The 17,536-nt window shown below is 40.3% G+C and overlaps 1 protein-coding gene across 1 annotated transcript in view; it reads left to right on the top strand.

Moving 5' to 3' along the window:
* cdh11 (cadherin 11, type 2, OB-cadherin (osteoblast)) overlaps positions 1 to 17,536 on the top strand; it is an 85,264-nt gene that overhangs the window by 36,550 nt on the left and 31,178 nt on the right. The window contains exon 2 of the mRNA XM_041946832.1: positions 2,555 to 2,615. The gene's annotated coding sequence lies outside the window, so the exon portion shown is untranslated. The remainder of the gene's footprint in view (positions 1 to 2,554; positions 2,616 to 17,536) is intronic.

Genomic DNA, 17,536 nt, shown 5'->3' with positions numbered 1-17,536 from the left:
GATATTAATTCACCATTTGAATACTTAAGTACAATCATGCTTAAATTTTAAGTTGTTAAGATGTTAGAATCGTATTTCCATTTGGGTTGTTGTTCTGAAAAAACACATAAAAGAGACATTAAATTTCCGACAAAAGTCTGCTAAAGCTGCGGGTTCTGATCTTTAGTTCCTGCAAAAAATGGAGGGGAGGTTAATTATTGCAGAGTCTCGGTCCTCCGAGCTGTGTGATCTCTCACTGCACATTTATAAAGATGTGGATAAAAGAAATGTGGCACAGAAGATAAAGGCAGTTTTTGGCCTTTTGATATTTAGTCATTACGACGTTATAAAATATCTCCCTCACAGTATTTTTTCCTACTCTCTTCACTCATGTATTATCACACCCACATAATTACTAGATGGAAGGGAACACATTCTTTTAGAAAAGCATGTGTTTCAAGGCTCCTTTATTCTCTTTCTTCACCCTTATTTACCCAGTGAAGGCTTGTTCAAATCACAAATTTTCCTTTTTTCATGACGCCATGTTCACATGCGCACATGTGCCCTGTATAACCACTCAGCACCACCACAGACCCTGAACTGCTCCACTGGGACAGGTCGGGGTTAAGTAGCTCGCCCAAGAGCTTCTCACTGGTAGTTACTGATGGAGGCGAGAGCATGTCCTTTTCATTCTCTTGCCCAGATAACACCTCAGGTGATCTGGGAATGCAATGGAAACATAAAGGCAGAGGCTTACAAATGTCCTCAAACACATTTGTCACCAATTCTGATCTTCAATTGCCCTACTTTTGGGTCCTGACCCAGACTTTGAAAGAAAAAAAGCAGTTAGCTCACTTGCTTTCAATCAGGGCTGCATGCATGTGCTGCTGCAGGCATTCACAAGTCTTAAATAAAAACTGTGACACATTTGTTATCTTTGTCGTACAAACATTAATTGTCTTTTATACCATCATACCAGCAGTGAAGTGACCGTTGTTTAATAGTAACTCGTTGTTTAAAGCTGAGATTTATCTGGTTGGCTTTGCAGTTAGAGACACAGTCTCATAAACAAAGGGCCTCAGTTGCCAGCAGTAACCCAGTGCCATGCTGAAGAGTCCTTCAGCGCACTTTACTGTACCTCTGCTCATATCTGAAGTCCCACTGTGTGCCATGTAAGCTGTAACACATTAGATATCCTGATCTGTGAAAATAACGGACAAGGTGAGAGTCAGGACTGCTTGAACTGCAGCATTGTGTTTAAACAACCACAAAAGAAAAGAGGCTGAATTCAAATTGCTTTCTGAAAGTTTGTTTGTAACCCTGCAGTTTCATTCCGCTGTATGTTAACTGGAAGCATTACTCTTGCCACAGAAGACCGAAAAAAAATACTTTAATGACACTGGCTGGCAACACTGACTATTCATCTCAATAAAGGAGTATGTCAAACCATGGAATACTGTTTTCTTCTGTTCTTAATAGATTCTGGGCGATAATGCAGTAGAGGCATAGGTTAAATGATGCTGTGGCTACACAGACAATACTTGTCATGGCAAAATTAATGTTGTTAATTCTCATCTCTTTATTAGAATTGCTCATAAAAAAGATGAGCAGGATTACACCAGGATTGTTTTTTAATACTGAAAGCAGTACCTCACACTAACATTTAATGTCAGCCCATCAAATGCTTTTGTAGTCCTTTTTTGTTGTCATCAGGGTGTGATGTAAACTGTGATAATTCAGGAAAATAACAGTAAAAGCTGATCTCTGAGTTTGTTATTCTGTGCGCGATGTTTAGACTGTGCATTTTGTCCCCTCTGTGCCCACATATCAGGCTGTATAGTAAAAGTCTTAACAAGCATAGAGTAGCTGCAGGCTGGTGCACTGTACATCCAGGAAGGGGCCTGGTGAATTTAGAGCAGTACTGACTCAGTCAACATATGAATTAAATATATTTTATTTATATTTCACTGATGCCAGTCATGCATTACTGTGGTGAAATGCAATAGATTGGTGCAGGCAATATGAACACAGTTTGAAAATCCCAAATCTCTACAGAACGCTGTCAGCCTGATGCTGTCTCTGTTGAAGCCGTTATTTAATGCCTTGAAACCATTTTTGAAACTTAAAATTTCTTATCAGAAGTTCAGAAAGGTGGGTTGGAAATAGTATCTGACAGCTTCACATGTATTTAGGTTGCATGAGATTTGTTTGTGAAGTTTAAATTTGCATATGAGACTATTTTAACTATTCTGGGTGATGCTCAAAAAGAGTATTTTATATCCCCAAGCCAAACCCATCACTTGGTATTGGTTTGTTTCCTGTTGTTCTTGTTTTCTGTTACTTTCTTTTTTCCCCCCAACTATTCTTACATAAACAAGGCACACATCTCTTCTCTTACTCCTGCATAACTACAGGCACAACATAATGAAATATACAATAGATTCAATTAGCACATATGTAATTACATCATAATCACATCATGCATAATGCCTTTGAACCCTTTCCTCTTCAATAAACAGCATTTCTTACACGTGATTAGTCTAAATTCCCCCTTTTCCTCTTCTCTTTCTCTCAGGCAGATCTGCATCGCCGTGCAGAGGAGAAAACCCTCAACGCACACCAGGAATGAGCTAAAGGTGCGTTCTGCCATTTTTTTTTTCTTGTGTGTGTGTGTGTGTGTGTGTGTGTGTGTGTGTGTGTGTGTGTGTGTGTGTGTGTGTGTGTGTGTGTGTGTGTCAAATCAAAAGGCCTGTGAATTGGCATTGACACATCAGGCCACAGCAGCCTGTTTAGCATTCTGTTAAACTGGCTTCATCTCTTTCAGAGAGATCTAAAGTGCACTGTTTTCTGAGAGCTTTATCTCCAATCCTTTCATTGTTTCCTTTCTTTTGTGCTTTCATAATATTAATACATTTGTTTGTATTGTTTTTCCTTCCTTTCATTCATTCACTCATTCTTTCTTTACAAAGACATTTTCTTGTAGCAGCCTCTGTCTCTCTCAGTAATGATCTCTGTCCTTCATGGTTAATAGAAAATTATTCAGAATTGTTTAGCTTGTATTTGCCTACAGCAGCTTGTTCAAGAGGACTTGTAAAAATGCATATTTAATATGATCTCATGGCTGAAAATGTGGCTTAGAATGCATTTGCCCTCTGGCCACGTGTACCCAAAGTCACCGTATCACGCACCTCACATCTCCCATACTAAGCATTTTTCCTTGCCTGGAAAAAGTTGAATAGATTAAAGGCAGATCTAATCGATCCTGAGTGTGCTTATCAGTGGCTGGCAGGCTGACGAGCCGATTTCAGAAGAGCACATTCTAATCCTTCAACGACAGGCTGGAAACTGGAAAAAGACAAATAGACTCGCAGACAGCAGGACAGAAACACAGTACACAACAGGAAACAGTAAAAAATAAATAAATAAATAAATAAATCACTGAATATTTTAATCAAGTCTGAACAAACTGTTATGTGTGACACCACGTGAGACAACAAACAAGCAGATTATTACACAGGTGTTCAAGCACCACAAATTAAAAGTGAATATCATGATTAAGGCTATAATTCAACATGCAGGCACAATGTTTAGTTTTTTATTCCCATCTATCTGTCAATCCATCCAGTAATAAACATGTATCCAGTTAACACTGGGTTCAGTGTCTGGCCATCAAAATCGGCTGTTGTGGAAACACTGTCTGCATTAAGGGATGAGAATGACTACATTTACAGATATAGAATATGGGCAAAGTATCAGTTATTACAGGCTTAAATGCTGCCCTTTGAAAACGCATATCAGGCAGACATAAAGGAAGAGTTAAGCTCTTCTTCCATCTGGTTTTGCTTTTATTAAACTTTGGGCCTGCCGATGAAACGTGTCCTCATTGACATCTATTGATTCCGCTGGTAACTTATTATGATTCTTGGTTTCAAAGGGTTTAGCTATGCTGTGTGCTGATTGGATGTTTAACCTTTTGACCTCCAAACCGAGATCTGAGCACATACCCCATAATAGGAGGCATTCATCCAGATGACCTCTTCTGTCACCGTGACAACTCAGCGGCAGGCAAACTGACAAAGACATCCTCTGTATGTGAGTGTGTGCTAGCTTCGTAGAAAAAGAGATAGAAAAGGAACAAAGGTGCTTATCTGAAGCAGTCTCAGGTCACATCACACCTCTCTCTCTTTCTCGCTCTCTCTCTCTCTCTAGCTGTCACTTCTCTGCCTCGCTCTCTCTCGGATTAGCACCTTCTCCTTTTGCCATATTGCTGCTGAAAGAAAGCAACAAATGTATTGTCCTGTGTGTGTTTATGTGGGTGTACGTGCATGCATGTGGTAGCCCCGGGCTTTGTTTCACAGTTATTTCAGTCTATACCAGTTTCACACACAGAGACAGCAGGAGGACATTAGGACAGGCATCCATTCTCCTTCTTCGTTTGTTGTTTTCATGATACGGGGCGATAGTTTCTAAATTACGCTCTATTTCAGCTTACAGGCAGTTCAGCCACAGAGCTTTGCCTCAGCCAAAGTCTTGGGGCTCGGGAGAATTAATCTTGTCTGGCGACAGAGCTGCAAACTTCAGCTGCACAATCCTCAGCAAGTCAACTTCAGGTTCAGCGAGACACACTTGTCATCACAGTTGATATGGCAAAATGTCAACAATTAGTTCACATCTCTCTCAGATCGAAGTTCTGTTGCTGCTTTGGCTTTGTTGGCATGCAGATCATGTAAACGGTGCGTTTATTTGACTTGCGTGATGATTTTGCATGCATTAACTACAGCAAATGTAATGCTTACAGCAGCATCATCGTAGATTAAGTGTAGCTGCAGCGTAACGATTCCAAAATGAGATATTGAAATGAGAATTCCCCTGAAATGATAGTGTGCTTCTGCAAGTGGTTTATATCAAACCACATCAAAAAGCCAACTCAAAAACCCCTACTATTGATCAGATATTCTGTGTATAAGACACTTCTACCTCAAAAAGTGGGTTAATCACGTCACAATTGCTTCTCTCAGCATTTTTGCCTCGTTAATTGTCCATTTGTTTGTGATCGTTCCGAGTCTGGAGCATGATGGAACCTGGCAGTGGATGTTATTCATCAGTTCTGGTGATTTATAATCATATGTTCATTGTGTGACCACTTAAGAATGATTTCAACATGCATAAAGACCTGGCTGCAATAGCAGAGCCATGGATGCATCACTTAAAAAAGGCCTTTGATCTCAAAAGAGGTAGAAATGTATTTGCATAAAAGCCTTCACGTAATGTCTTGAAAGGAAACCAGTTAGAGTTCAGGCTCTGTTTAATGTCACACTGGCAGTTAGAAATTATTTTCTTAACCTACAGAAAAATGTCTGGCATTTGCACAAAACGGCAGAAGTTGTGTGCAACAGTGAGTGTTAACAGAACAAGCAGAAAATGCAAAGTGCAGCAGTTTCTTGTATATTATTAACACATAAAAGTCAGTGAAGGGTGCAACACAGCCCTGATAAGCCTTTCTCGAGAGTGTAAAGTAGAGTAGGAAAATGTTGTTAAAACTCATTAACTATCAGACTCATACATCTTGAAAAATGTGACAGTGATGGGTGTCTGGGGCGACAGATAAGGAGCAGGAATTAGAGAGGAGAAGATTCCCTTTCCAGGGATTTACACAAACACACACAGAGTGAGTTTTAATGCCCTCTACCAGTATTGATTACCCAGCAGTCTGACTGATTGAGAGCTAGATATAGAAAAGCACACATCAATAAATACTCAGTAAAACCTGGGGAGAGTTTTAAAGACACTGTCCATTCCCACCCACTCATAGAAACACAAACAGCTGCCATGTGATTAAATCATTCCACAAGTTCAATGAGCTGCAACAGCGACAGTCTGGGAAGAAGTCTGTCATAAGAAGCCTGAGCTCTTGGATTCAAGGCTGTTTCTCTTTGAAGCTGGTAGTAACGAAATGCACACGTCAAGAGTTGAAAAGCAGGCAGATAATTATAAAAACAAACAAAAAACCCTCACCACTCCTGCTCTCCAGGACAAACATAAATCCAACTGATTGTTCTGACCACCTGCTCGGTTATGAATGGTCTGTTCATGACTCAATTACAGATTTTGCTTGTTTTCCATATCCTAGCTGCTTCGATCCCCATCCATCATCTGATGCTACCTTACTGGGATGAGGTTGGAGCTTGTCTGTTATCGCCTGTGCTCTTGTGGATGTTGCAAGGCTGGAGTGCAATAACAACTGACAGTGGGTGTGATTAATCAGCTTTGGAGGCTCATTATTGCCAGTTGATTGTGTGGCCACTTAAGAGTGACAAAAAGGCTGATTTTAAAGTGCAGACAGGCTTAGCTGTTGTGATGATGAGCGGATGAATCATCAGAAAATGGCAAGAAGCTACATAGAGTCCAGGCGTCTTTGAAACATCAATCCTTTAATGGAACCTTCAGAGATAAAAACAACTGCTTCTCTTGCTTGCTCATGCTGCCATCACTTCTCTGGGATCATTCAAGGGTAACAGAAGCGTGTCACTACAAATGCTATCTGGACACTGACTGTGGCTTTGATGCTTCTACTGCCTTCTTTGGATGTCTTTTGTAATATTTGCAATATAGTGGTTTAAGCTTATACTACTCTTGCACTCAGCCTTTCACCATTCTGAATAAGAGCATCAGCTTAATGCCTAAAAATGAGTGTGAAGTACATTACATCAGGAGTTTTGAAGACAGAATCTTTCAGCTTTAGATCATTTTCAACTGCACACAAAATCCAAAATGAGAGAGGTTTTCCTTTGGATGGCACAGTCATCTGTAAGTGAAGCATGACAAACCTATTGTGTGGACTGACACTCACAAAATGGCACAATTGCAGTCTCATTTCATGAAATAGCTAGCAATTTGAAATCCTCCCTCTTACAGAGTTAACACTGGCAATAAATTAAAACTTACAATTGAATGTCACTGACATTTTGCCATTGTATGGCCTAGGCACCTTCGGAGATTGGCAAATTCAATTGGCAGCTGAAATATCTGAACTCCAATACCCAACAATCTTGAAATGCCATGCAGGAATACACTTTGGTTTATCAAGCAACCAAAAAGGACAGAAAGGCACAACACCTGACATGGTAATCCATCTGTCTCTGGAAGGATTGATTAGCCACTGTCTAGGATACAGTTTGTAATTCTCTCTTAAACTTTGTCACTTCCTGCAGGCAGGGAAGTGAATATACCTGTGACCACAGTTTCAATTGGAAAACTGCATTGAACGTACAGAGTTTTATTTAGGGGCACTGGGAAGTTGCAGCCTGATTTTGTGTAAAAATACACAGCTTCACAAGTGATGATGTAATCTTCAGAGCTTTGGGAACACTGAGTGATGAAATCAGGTGACAATGTTTAATTTGAAAGCTTAAGGGATCGACTATCAGGAGAAAATGGCACTTCTGAATGGAGGGAAATTGCTTTGGGGGTGCTCAAAGGATGAACGATATGGAGTTATCCTCCAATATGAGATTACAGGCTTGGCTTGATCAACCAAGCCTACCGCCACAAAGCCACCTGCACTGGATTTCCACTAGAACTAGAAAAAACAATAGTCTGTGACCCAAATGTGATGCTTTTATTGCTTTTTAAACATAGGTCAACCATTACACATGGATCTAATAGGACAGATGGATGGATGACTAGAGATTTTCTTTTTCACACAGATTTTTATTTTTTAATTTCATTTTAAGGATCAGATGAAAGGTTTTTGTTTTCCTTACTCCTGCATGTAGGCCGTACATGGATTTCATTTTAATTCTGCTCTGCAATGGCCTTTATGTGTGGTGTTGTGCTCTGATTTGTATTCACTGCTCTCATACATCTTGTTCAGCTGTTCTTTCCTCTTTTCTCTTCTGCATTTCATTGGTCAGTTTTGTTCTGTTCTGCCCTCTTGGGTTCTTGTGTCTATACATTTCACTCTTCCATAGGCACAAATCAAATGTAAACATCCTATAAGCATCATCACACAGCTCAGAGCACAGCTGAGCAACAATAATAAAAAAAAGAAACGGAAAGGAAAGGAAGATAAAGAATGAGCAGATAAATGTGTTTGCAGTGAGATTACCATGCATCATAAACCCATAAAGCCTGCAAGGAGGGATGGAGGGGAGAGGAAAAGATGGAGAATCAGGGACGGAGGAAATTCAACAAGAGAAGGACATGGAGGGGAGAAAGAAGAGATGCAAATATGGTTAACAGCAGAAAGATGGTTAACAGCAGAATGAGAGCAGAAAAACAAAGAGAGAATGAGAGGGAGGAAATGTGAAGATCAGGAGGGAGCATAGAGAATGTCAGAAGGCAGAGATAGTGAAATACAGAGAGATAGAGAGAGAGAAAACAAATGTAAGCCCCTGAGGATTAACTCTCTCATTTCTCTATGGGGAAGAATGGAAAAAAGAGGATTTCCACCTCCAATCCTCTCAGCCTTGCTTTGATATCTCTCTTTTTCTGTCTCATATTCTAATATCTTTAGTCTCTATTCATCGTGTTGGAACAGACTCGCTGGGCTTGCACACATGGCTAGCCTAGCTGGACACAAATCCCTGTCTGTTGCTCTCTTCCTTCCTCTCCTCCCCTACTGCTTCAGTTGATCAGTTTCAGATGATCATCATCCCCATACTTTCACTTGACAGACATGGACTTGAAGTTAGCATATATTCTTTTTAACCTGCCTCTTTCTCCTCCATCTGCGGCAGTTTGGCAGCTGCATAACTGTTGCATGGGGTCAATAACACACAACAGCGCTCATCATTGTTGTGGTCGGTTTAACGAGCTTTGCTAATAAGATGAATGAGCTTCCTGCTGATCAGGTAATGGCACATTCACTGGTCCTCCACAGTGAAACAACTCACAGTTTTCACATGAAAAACGCTGAACTGGAGGTTGATTTAATCACTGATGTAATGTTTTCTAACATCGGCCAGATCGGAGGTTTTACAGCAGGAAAGTTCTGGCAAAGCAACACATTCATCAGATTATGAAGTTTTTCCATCAGAACCCCTTCATGTACTCATTTGTTTCTGACTACTTTTAAAGACATTTCACTGACTGCATTCGCTCTCTACCCTCGGACACTGTAGAAGAGGACATTGCTCAATGGAAACATTGCAACAACAAAATACAAAAATACAAAAATCAAGGTTCTACCACCTGAAAAGTCAGCACCCAATTTTCCAAAGTGGAACACCGTCCTCCCAACAAACATCATACGTTGGTGCTGGTTAGAAGATGCAGTAACTCCAAAGCTTTGCTTTATGGTGGAAAAGGACATGATGCCTGTAAATAGGGGTGACGTGACGGATTTCATGAGCTGCTGAACCACACTGAACCAGGCATCGCCTTAAGAGGTATGATTACTTGCCCCATTGAGAAACGGTATGACTAAAAGAACAACAAGCTAAAGGCACAGTTACATTCAGCCAACAAGGTGGCTCCAACCACACACTGTTGGACCACATTAACTTCAGAGTTACATCAGACACACTGCAGACATGCATATTTCATGTTATTAATTATAAATGACTCATCGTTTGTTAATTGTTAATGTGTTCAACTATCAGTTAAGAAAAATGCAGAAAATTTGCAACCCTAATATAAGCACAAACCAGTTGTCGTTAAGCCTAAACATCCAATGCGCAGTGTTTTTAGCACATTTTGTCTTGTTTTTCACAGTTGGAATTGTTCTTTGTTTTGTTTTGTGGATCAGGTTGTTCAGAAACCTGCCATATAAATAAAGTGATTAATACTGAGAAAAATTATTGAAGACATCTGTTGTGGCTGACAGGATGAGCAGCATCACTTCTCTCACTCTGCCACTTCAGCTTCTATCATAGACTCAGAGGACTTTTTAGGACGAGTGTCCTCACATTTCTTTTGGAAAAGGCTGATGTTTCAGAATGACCATACAGTGTATCAAGGCGTGCTTTCTGTGCATTTAATTGGTTTATGTACATTTTTACCATTTTGCAGTGCTAGTGGTTCAGCTCAGTTTGGATCTTCCTGTAAAGAAACATTTCCTACGTGTGTGGGGATCACAGATGCTTTTACACTGCTGTTGAAATGGGATAGAAAATAAACAGTTTCACAGCTGTAGTGTGAAACAGGTTTTAAAATGAATCTGCAGCAGTGTCTCAAGTTACTCTCCTTCCCTCCGGTTCCTCGCCCCTCTACTCCTTTTTTCCTCATCTTCCCTTCACTCCAGTTCTCCACAGCGCTTGCTCTCCTGTTCCTTTTCTTCTCTTCTTCATATCTATTTTCTCAATCTCCCCTTTGATTTTGCAGTCATCCTTCTCTTAATTCTTACACTAAACCTGAGTTACACTTCTGCTGTAGCTACTCTGCAGGTTAACTATGGCAAAGTGACTCATTTATATTCCTGCGTGTGGCTTCACTGATTGACTGGAACTACTGCAAAACTGGTGCCAAAGCTGATATATTGGATAATCTCATGCCTTGAATATAAAGTCATCTGGTGGTGTTTATAATCGGTCTTCAAGTGTTGTTTTTTTTTGTCAACAATTTACACCAGCACCTTACACAAAGAAGTACAAATTGGCCCTAACAGAAGAATAACAATGTCACGTAGCCGGTATCACCCTTTGTGCATTTCTGAAGAGACATACAAGATTCGGCCACAGTGGACTCATGGCAATCTAACAGAATGTGTTGCAGAAGTGTAATGCCTTATTTATGCTTTCTTTATATCTCCCGCCTCCCTTTTTTTTTCTCGTGGTTATGTGGCCTCTCTTTCTCGCTCTCCCCTACCTTTCTTCATTTCTTTGTGGTCGTCTGTCCCTGCTCCCCGAGCCTTTAAGAATCTGAAGTATTTTATTTTTTCCTTTAGCCTCAAATCAATTCCAGACGCCACCGTTTCCTGCCCCCCCACTTCTCTCTTTCTCTCCCTCCCTTAGGGGCTATAGACCAAAACCACACACACAGACACACACAGACACACACACACACACACACACACATAGATATGGAGTAAGAAAGCAGCATAGAGAGTCTCAGGTTTTGCTTGCTTTTCCATAGCATAAATTCCCCAAACTTTCCACCCTCCCCCATTTCTATTCCAGGAACCGGGTATTTGTGTGTGTCTATTCTTATGATTAAGCAGCATCATTACCCAATGACTAGCCCCTTCTTCTCTCTGTGTTTGTCTTGGCGCGTGGTACGTCCTGCCGCACTCATCTGTCTTTTTATCTCTCTCAGATTAAAAGGTGCAGTGACAGTGTCATGAATCTCTTGTGATGGAGAGTGTATATGTGACAGTGGCCTCTGAACCTCTGCAGATGTCCTCAACGAGTTGTTTTTGAAGTACTTCATTCACCAACCATGTGTGGATGTGTGCGCACATGAAGAAGATGGGATGATTGATCCAGGACTTTTTCCAAAGCAGTGGAAGAATATGTCTGGCCGCGGCAGAGCTTTGTGAGCCTCTTTCTCAAAAAGAGAGATGAAAAAGTAAAATGGGATGCACAAGAATGGAAAAAACAAACCTGTGATGTTCTGCAGCACCATGTGATTATCCATTTTCCATTCCTAAGTATATTCTAAAAGTCATTCGCAGTAATTACAGAGTCATTCTAACGCTGTAATGCAAAGCTATAATTGCAAGGATGGATCCTACTGGACTGTGACAGAAAAAAGAAAAAGACAGGAAAAAAAAGATGAGATGTAGGGAGAAGTAAAAACAGATGATATAAACAGCAAAAAGGAAGAAAGAGAAAGGGAAAATTAAAGTGCTGTTTAATTGAGGACGCCCTCTCACACCAGATTTAGAATCTTTCCATTTAAGGCAATAATAAGCAAATTCTAACGTCGTTAGATTTTTTTTTTTCTTTCACACTTTTAATTCTGGTGTTGGGCAGTTTGGAGATAACTCATCATAATTAACTGTGTGCATCCCTAATGTGGAGTTCATCGTTCCAATTGTCAGGAGCGAAAGGCCTAATAGTCACAAAGTTAAAGCCAATGAAGAAGGCATTCCAATGGCCAATACACAGCAGTCAGCAGGCTAATTGGAGCTACATTGTTTTGCCTCAAGCTTAACTGTATCTCATCAGCGCGCCCGTTGTTTTGCTGTCTATTTCGGCTGCTCATTTGGAAGAACACAGGGAGCTGATTGGTCCGGCCATTAGCTTGTTTTCAGCCCAGAGGATTTCCTTACGAATTGAAAAGCCAAATCCGAAACAGCAGAGTGACGCACCCTGCTGAAACATTCACCCCATTACTGGCATTGTTCATATTTTCATTATGTTTCACTGCACTGAAAACATATTCTTCCTCGGATTTATTGTCTGAGCTTCTTAAACAAGGAGGATGTTAGTAACAGTTTATGTTTGTGAATGCTACAATGAAGCTGACCTTTACTTTGTGTTAAGAGTGTAAGTGCTGAAAACATTCACTTCAATATTTAAGTTTTGTGACAACGTGGTAAAAGAATACTGCAGGATAAGATATTATGAGGCAGCTGTCTTTGTAGAGGTGAACTATTGTCAAAGCCATATATAACTGTAAAGAATGCTGGTCCTAAAAGTATTAACAAGGCACAAAACATGTTTGCCAAATGATTTTAAAAAGCCATCTCTGTCTCATTAGCAGAAAAAACTGTTCTGATTGCACATAATTTAGCACAAATTGCATATTATTTCCATACAAATTACTGTGATTGTCAGTAATTGAGGATGCTAATCAAAATGAGCAAAACAAAAATACACATGTAAACTGAGTTCATTTTTATGAAATAACGTGCTTTAAACAGAATAATTTAGCTGAGTGTGAATTAGACTTCCAAAACACAACAGCAGAGTTAATTAGGTGCTAGTTAGCTGAATGCAACAAATGGAAGTTTGTGTGTGCTGTCAGCACATTGTCTTCTTCAACAACAGCTTTGTTTATTTAGCATTCTTCAAATTAACACAACACGCCACTTCTTCTTCTTTGTTGTTGTTGTTGTTGTGCCAATAGCAGTGCTGGAGAAGTTACTCTGCTAATTTAATTCTCTTGATGGTAGTAATGGTGTTAAATCAATAATTACTCAGATAAAAATATTTAATGACTTGAATTTCACCCAAGGATCTGCATCAAAATGCAAAGCACGCTGACGGACAGTAATCCAGTGATTAATGAAGCAGGAAGATCTGGTGATCTCTTCCTGTATCTGAACTCTTCCTGTGTGCAGCATGTCTTCTGCTCTTTTCCAGCTGTCACTGACCTGTTTCTTAACTATTCTCCAAGGCTAACAAAGTTATTTCCAAATTGTGTGCACTGTTTCGAAGCTAAACAAGTCCATATTTAATCATAATGATTCGACCTCTTCCACACAGGGGCATCAGTTGATGCCTCTGTGTCTCCCAAGAGGAACAGATCTACTTGACTGAGGAAACTGATCCTCTGTTCTCTCCATAAAAAATCCATCAAAGCTCTGTGACACATAGTACATTAGCTTCAGAGAGAAAGGTAACAGGTGAAATCGCTTGGTTGTGACTAATGTTAGTCCCTACCACATGTGGTATATGTCTACACACAGCATGTTTTTCACTGTACCACTCTGACCATGGTAGTATCTAAGTCAGTGATCATGGTCAGTGCAGCCATGTGCCTTTGACTGGGCACAGTACTGTGTCATTGATTGAAGGGGGAAAAAGTGCAAAAGACAAACCCAAATTGCAGACCCTTGACTTATGTCTTTCCCTCTGTCCCCCATCATTTTTGTCAAGGTCAACTGCCTGACAAAGTAGAAATGCTGAGAAAGAGTAATGAATGGTATTATCATAAACTGCACAGTGATTAGATTTAATAATAATTCAATTTACTAATACATATTAGAAGTCCATGTTCTGGACAATAAGCGGCACAAGAACATTCTGCAATTCACTTCCTTTCATATAAAAAGGATTCTAATGGTGTTAAAGTGAGGTTGATTAGACATAAGCCTACATGAAAAATCTATGTGCGTGTGTGTCTGTGTGGGTGTATAAACAGCAGACTCAGGGTCTTGTGGGTGGTAATTAGCACTTGAATTTCACTAATGGCTTAACAGGAATCAGCAACCTCTACACACATGCACATACCACACACACACACAGCGAAGACCAACTTTGCAGTAACTGTGGGTCTGTGGAGTTGCTCGCTTCTCATTAATACTTATTTTCACAAATGCTGAGAAAGCTTTGCAGCTCTTTCTTTGTAATCGCTTCGCCACACACACATATACACGGAAACAGACACAGACACAGACACACACACACACACACACACACACACACACACAGGCCTATTAGTTCTTCTAATTGAAAGGCAATTAAGCCTCAGGTTTCGTGGTGTGAGCTAAACGCCGGGTGTCTGTTTTCAGCACCGCTCTGTTTTTAAGCTTTTAACAGACCACAAAGAGCCGGCCACCGAAACGAGACACCGAAAGTGAACTTTAATACACTGAGTCTCTGACTCTCTGTCTGTGGCTCTCTCTGTCCTCTCAGTCTCACTCTGTAGTCTGTGGTTTTCATATAATCATTTTTTCCCAAAATAATAACGATAATGATGACAAGAACTACTTATCAAGCCTATATTCGCTGGTGGAAATCTTGTGTCTTGTTATCTTGTTTTTCTCCTAATTTTCAAAAATCGCATGGATTTGCTTCAATCCAGCAGATGGAAACAATGATTTATGGTCTTTGTTAGATCTCAGAAGTTTCTGTAGAATTCATTTGACAGTTGTTGGACAGAAACATGATCACACTTTGTGTTTATCTCTGCTGGTGTTTTTCTCATTCTCCCTCCTTCCTCTTGCTCCCTGGTTGGTTCATTTCATCCATCCCTCACCTTGTTAAAGCTCCCCTTGCAGAACATGTCACTTGAAGGAACTTGGCATTCAAAGAAAAGAAAGAATAAAAAAAACCTTTCAGTTCACAGCTTTGCATCTACAGCAGAATGGCTTTGGGATTTGTTTTGGAGAGTAGGAGTGGATTTATACAGTACAAAAAATCTCATTTTAAACCTCATATGACCCTTTTTCTCATCCCAGCAGAAGCATGGAAAAAAATATCACATCTGGTTCAAATAGTGTTTGGGGTTAAAGCAGGGTCCAGTGGCTGGAGGGGTTTTCATATGAGTGAATGGTTACAGGTTTGGTCCTGGCAATAGCCACTCATTGTGTGTTTGTGGTGTCGCTGAGTGCATCTTCTCAGGCAAATCTCAAACCCAGTTACCCGTAAATAGCTGTGGCTACGCACACTTTTTGATCAGAACAGATACGGCTTTAGAGGATCTTGATGCAGTGATGAGAAAGCAAGGTAATGTTTATGTGTCAGCCTTTCGATTTTCATACAGAGTTCAAAATGAGGCAGCAGCACACAATTCTCTGCCGCACCACCATCTTGGTTCATGTCAGCACCCACTCGCCACAATGCCAAATGACACCAATGTGGCAGGAACAAACGATGATACAGTGGCCGTGAGAGCACAGAAGGGACAAATGTCGCCTTCAGGCTGCGCTGTGGGAACAAACAACACATTTTACATTCATTTCCTGTTCGTGTCAGCCGCTTGGCTAATTCCGACATAATCCTTTCGTTTCATGGCTTGGGGACAGTTCATGGTCACTGTGGTCCATTCAGAACAGAAACAGCAACTTGTAAAATGTGAGTCAACAATTTAGTTGTCATGGCAGCCATGATGATGTGTTAAAACGTCATAAATTATCATGGTCAAAAAGCCAGTGTTTACAATCGTCAACATCCATTGTCTTAACACAGCCAGTTGTGAAAATCCGCCTTTCAGCCATGTCACCTTTATGGATGAAAATCTATTCAAACAGCACCTGACAAAGCCAAATGATTAAAAATTGCTTTGCTCTATAGATGGAATGATTTAGGGCAATCTCTGATTTTCAAGATCAGAACAGGTCCATGTTTGAAAGGCTTTGTGAAAAGGAAAGTCAAGCTATATAGCCGTAGCTCTCCTGCTTTCTCCTTTAACTCACATGTATGTTGTTATTACTTTTTTACACATTGTGCAGACAAGGTACAGTAAGCCCACTGTTTGCCTCCATGTCCCTGACACAGGCAATATGTGAAGACAGGGGAAAAAGTACACACCGTCTGCTACATACACAAACATACACCGCTTGCCAAGACAGACGGGGATATATATCACATTCGTACATGAATGAATCACCTTTATTACTACTGACCCCTAGAGAGAGAGGAGAGAAAGAAAGTTGAAGCAGAGGGGGGAGAAAGCAGGGTCAAGTCTGCTTTTTTTCCTCTGTATAGTTTCCAGGCATTTTCCAATGTTATTTTAATGCTGCTGTTGAGGTTTGGCTCAGCAAGGCTAGAGAGGGAAATGAAGGCACAGTCCAGACAGAGAAACTGATGGAGGGAGTACTGGGAGAGGGGGGTAGGGAGAGGCAGGGACAAAGTGGGAGTGATAGAAAGAGAGAGAGTTAAACAGCTGAGACTCTGAGTTGAGTCTCTTAAGTCTCCCACATGTCTGAGATAGAGACAGAGAATGAGCAAAATGCACCAGAGTGGTTGAAATGATAATCCAGATTGTTTAAGGAAATACTGTGTATCAAGTTCATTGAACTCTGGAATTTCAATTTATTTTTGAAAAGGTGTATTTATCAAAACAGTGTGTCAGGAAATAGTCCAAAAAAAATGCAGTTCAAAAACACCAGCCAAATCTGTTCAGCCCCCCAAGTCTAGTATCTGCATTTCCAATTGTTAAAGTTCATACGCTATCAACTATATATATATATATATCAAATAATAGGAAATAGAGGTAAGAATCTTACTGTAAATCACAAACAGGCACATTTACTATGGTCCACACCATTGGGAATGTTCTCAGGGTGTACCTTTAGTCATACATACCTAATTCTGCAGCACAACATGGAATCTAAAGAACAGACTGAAGAAATAGACTGGTCGAAGCTAAAATAGAGAAGCTTGAAAATTTGTCTCAATTCATTCACACTTGGTAGAATGTTCCGATGGCTTCGTTTAGGCTCTGGAGGTAATCACAGTGATTGCAGCTGAGCAGCTATTACGGCTACTCTGACTGAAGAGGCACAGCATGAGAAACAACCAGAGAGACACACACACACAAAAAGACATGCATTTACCTACTCAAATAACCTTACAGACTCTCTGTTTAAAAGCAACTTTCTGCTCAGTATTGTGTTCCATATTCAAAGGTTTTGGTGCAAAGTAAAGGAATCCAAGATGGATGAAGGAGATTACAGAGCTGATTCCAATCATAAACTATCAAGCAAATTTGAATATGCTTAACTTTGAAGTAGACAATTCACTTCTGTCTTTTGTAGTAGTCGCACCCCACTTACACACCACACATATGCCTGTTTAATTAATCACAGGCGCACACAGTAACTCACACATGCACAGATCACATGCAATCCATCACATATAATTACACATTTAAAGATGCATTCAGACACGCTCAAATGGACAGTCAGTTATCCATTAATAAACACACACGTGTGGTGTGATTGGTC

This window comes from Chelmon rostratus, chromosome 11 (assembly GCF_017976325.1).
Source record: "Chelmon rostratus isolate fCheRos1 chromosome 11, fCheRos1.pri, whole genome shotgun sequence".
NCBI classification, from domain to species: Eukaryota; Metazoa; Chordata; class Actinopteri; order Chaetodontiformes; family Chaetodontidae; genus Chelmon; species Chelmon rostratus.
The sequence above is the reverse complement of the archived record's forward strand: the minus strand, read 5'-3'. Positions and strand labels throughout refer to the sequence as shown.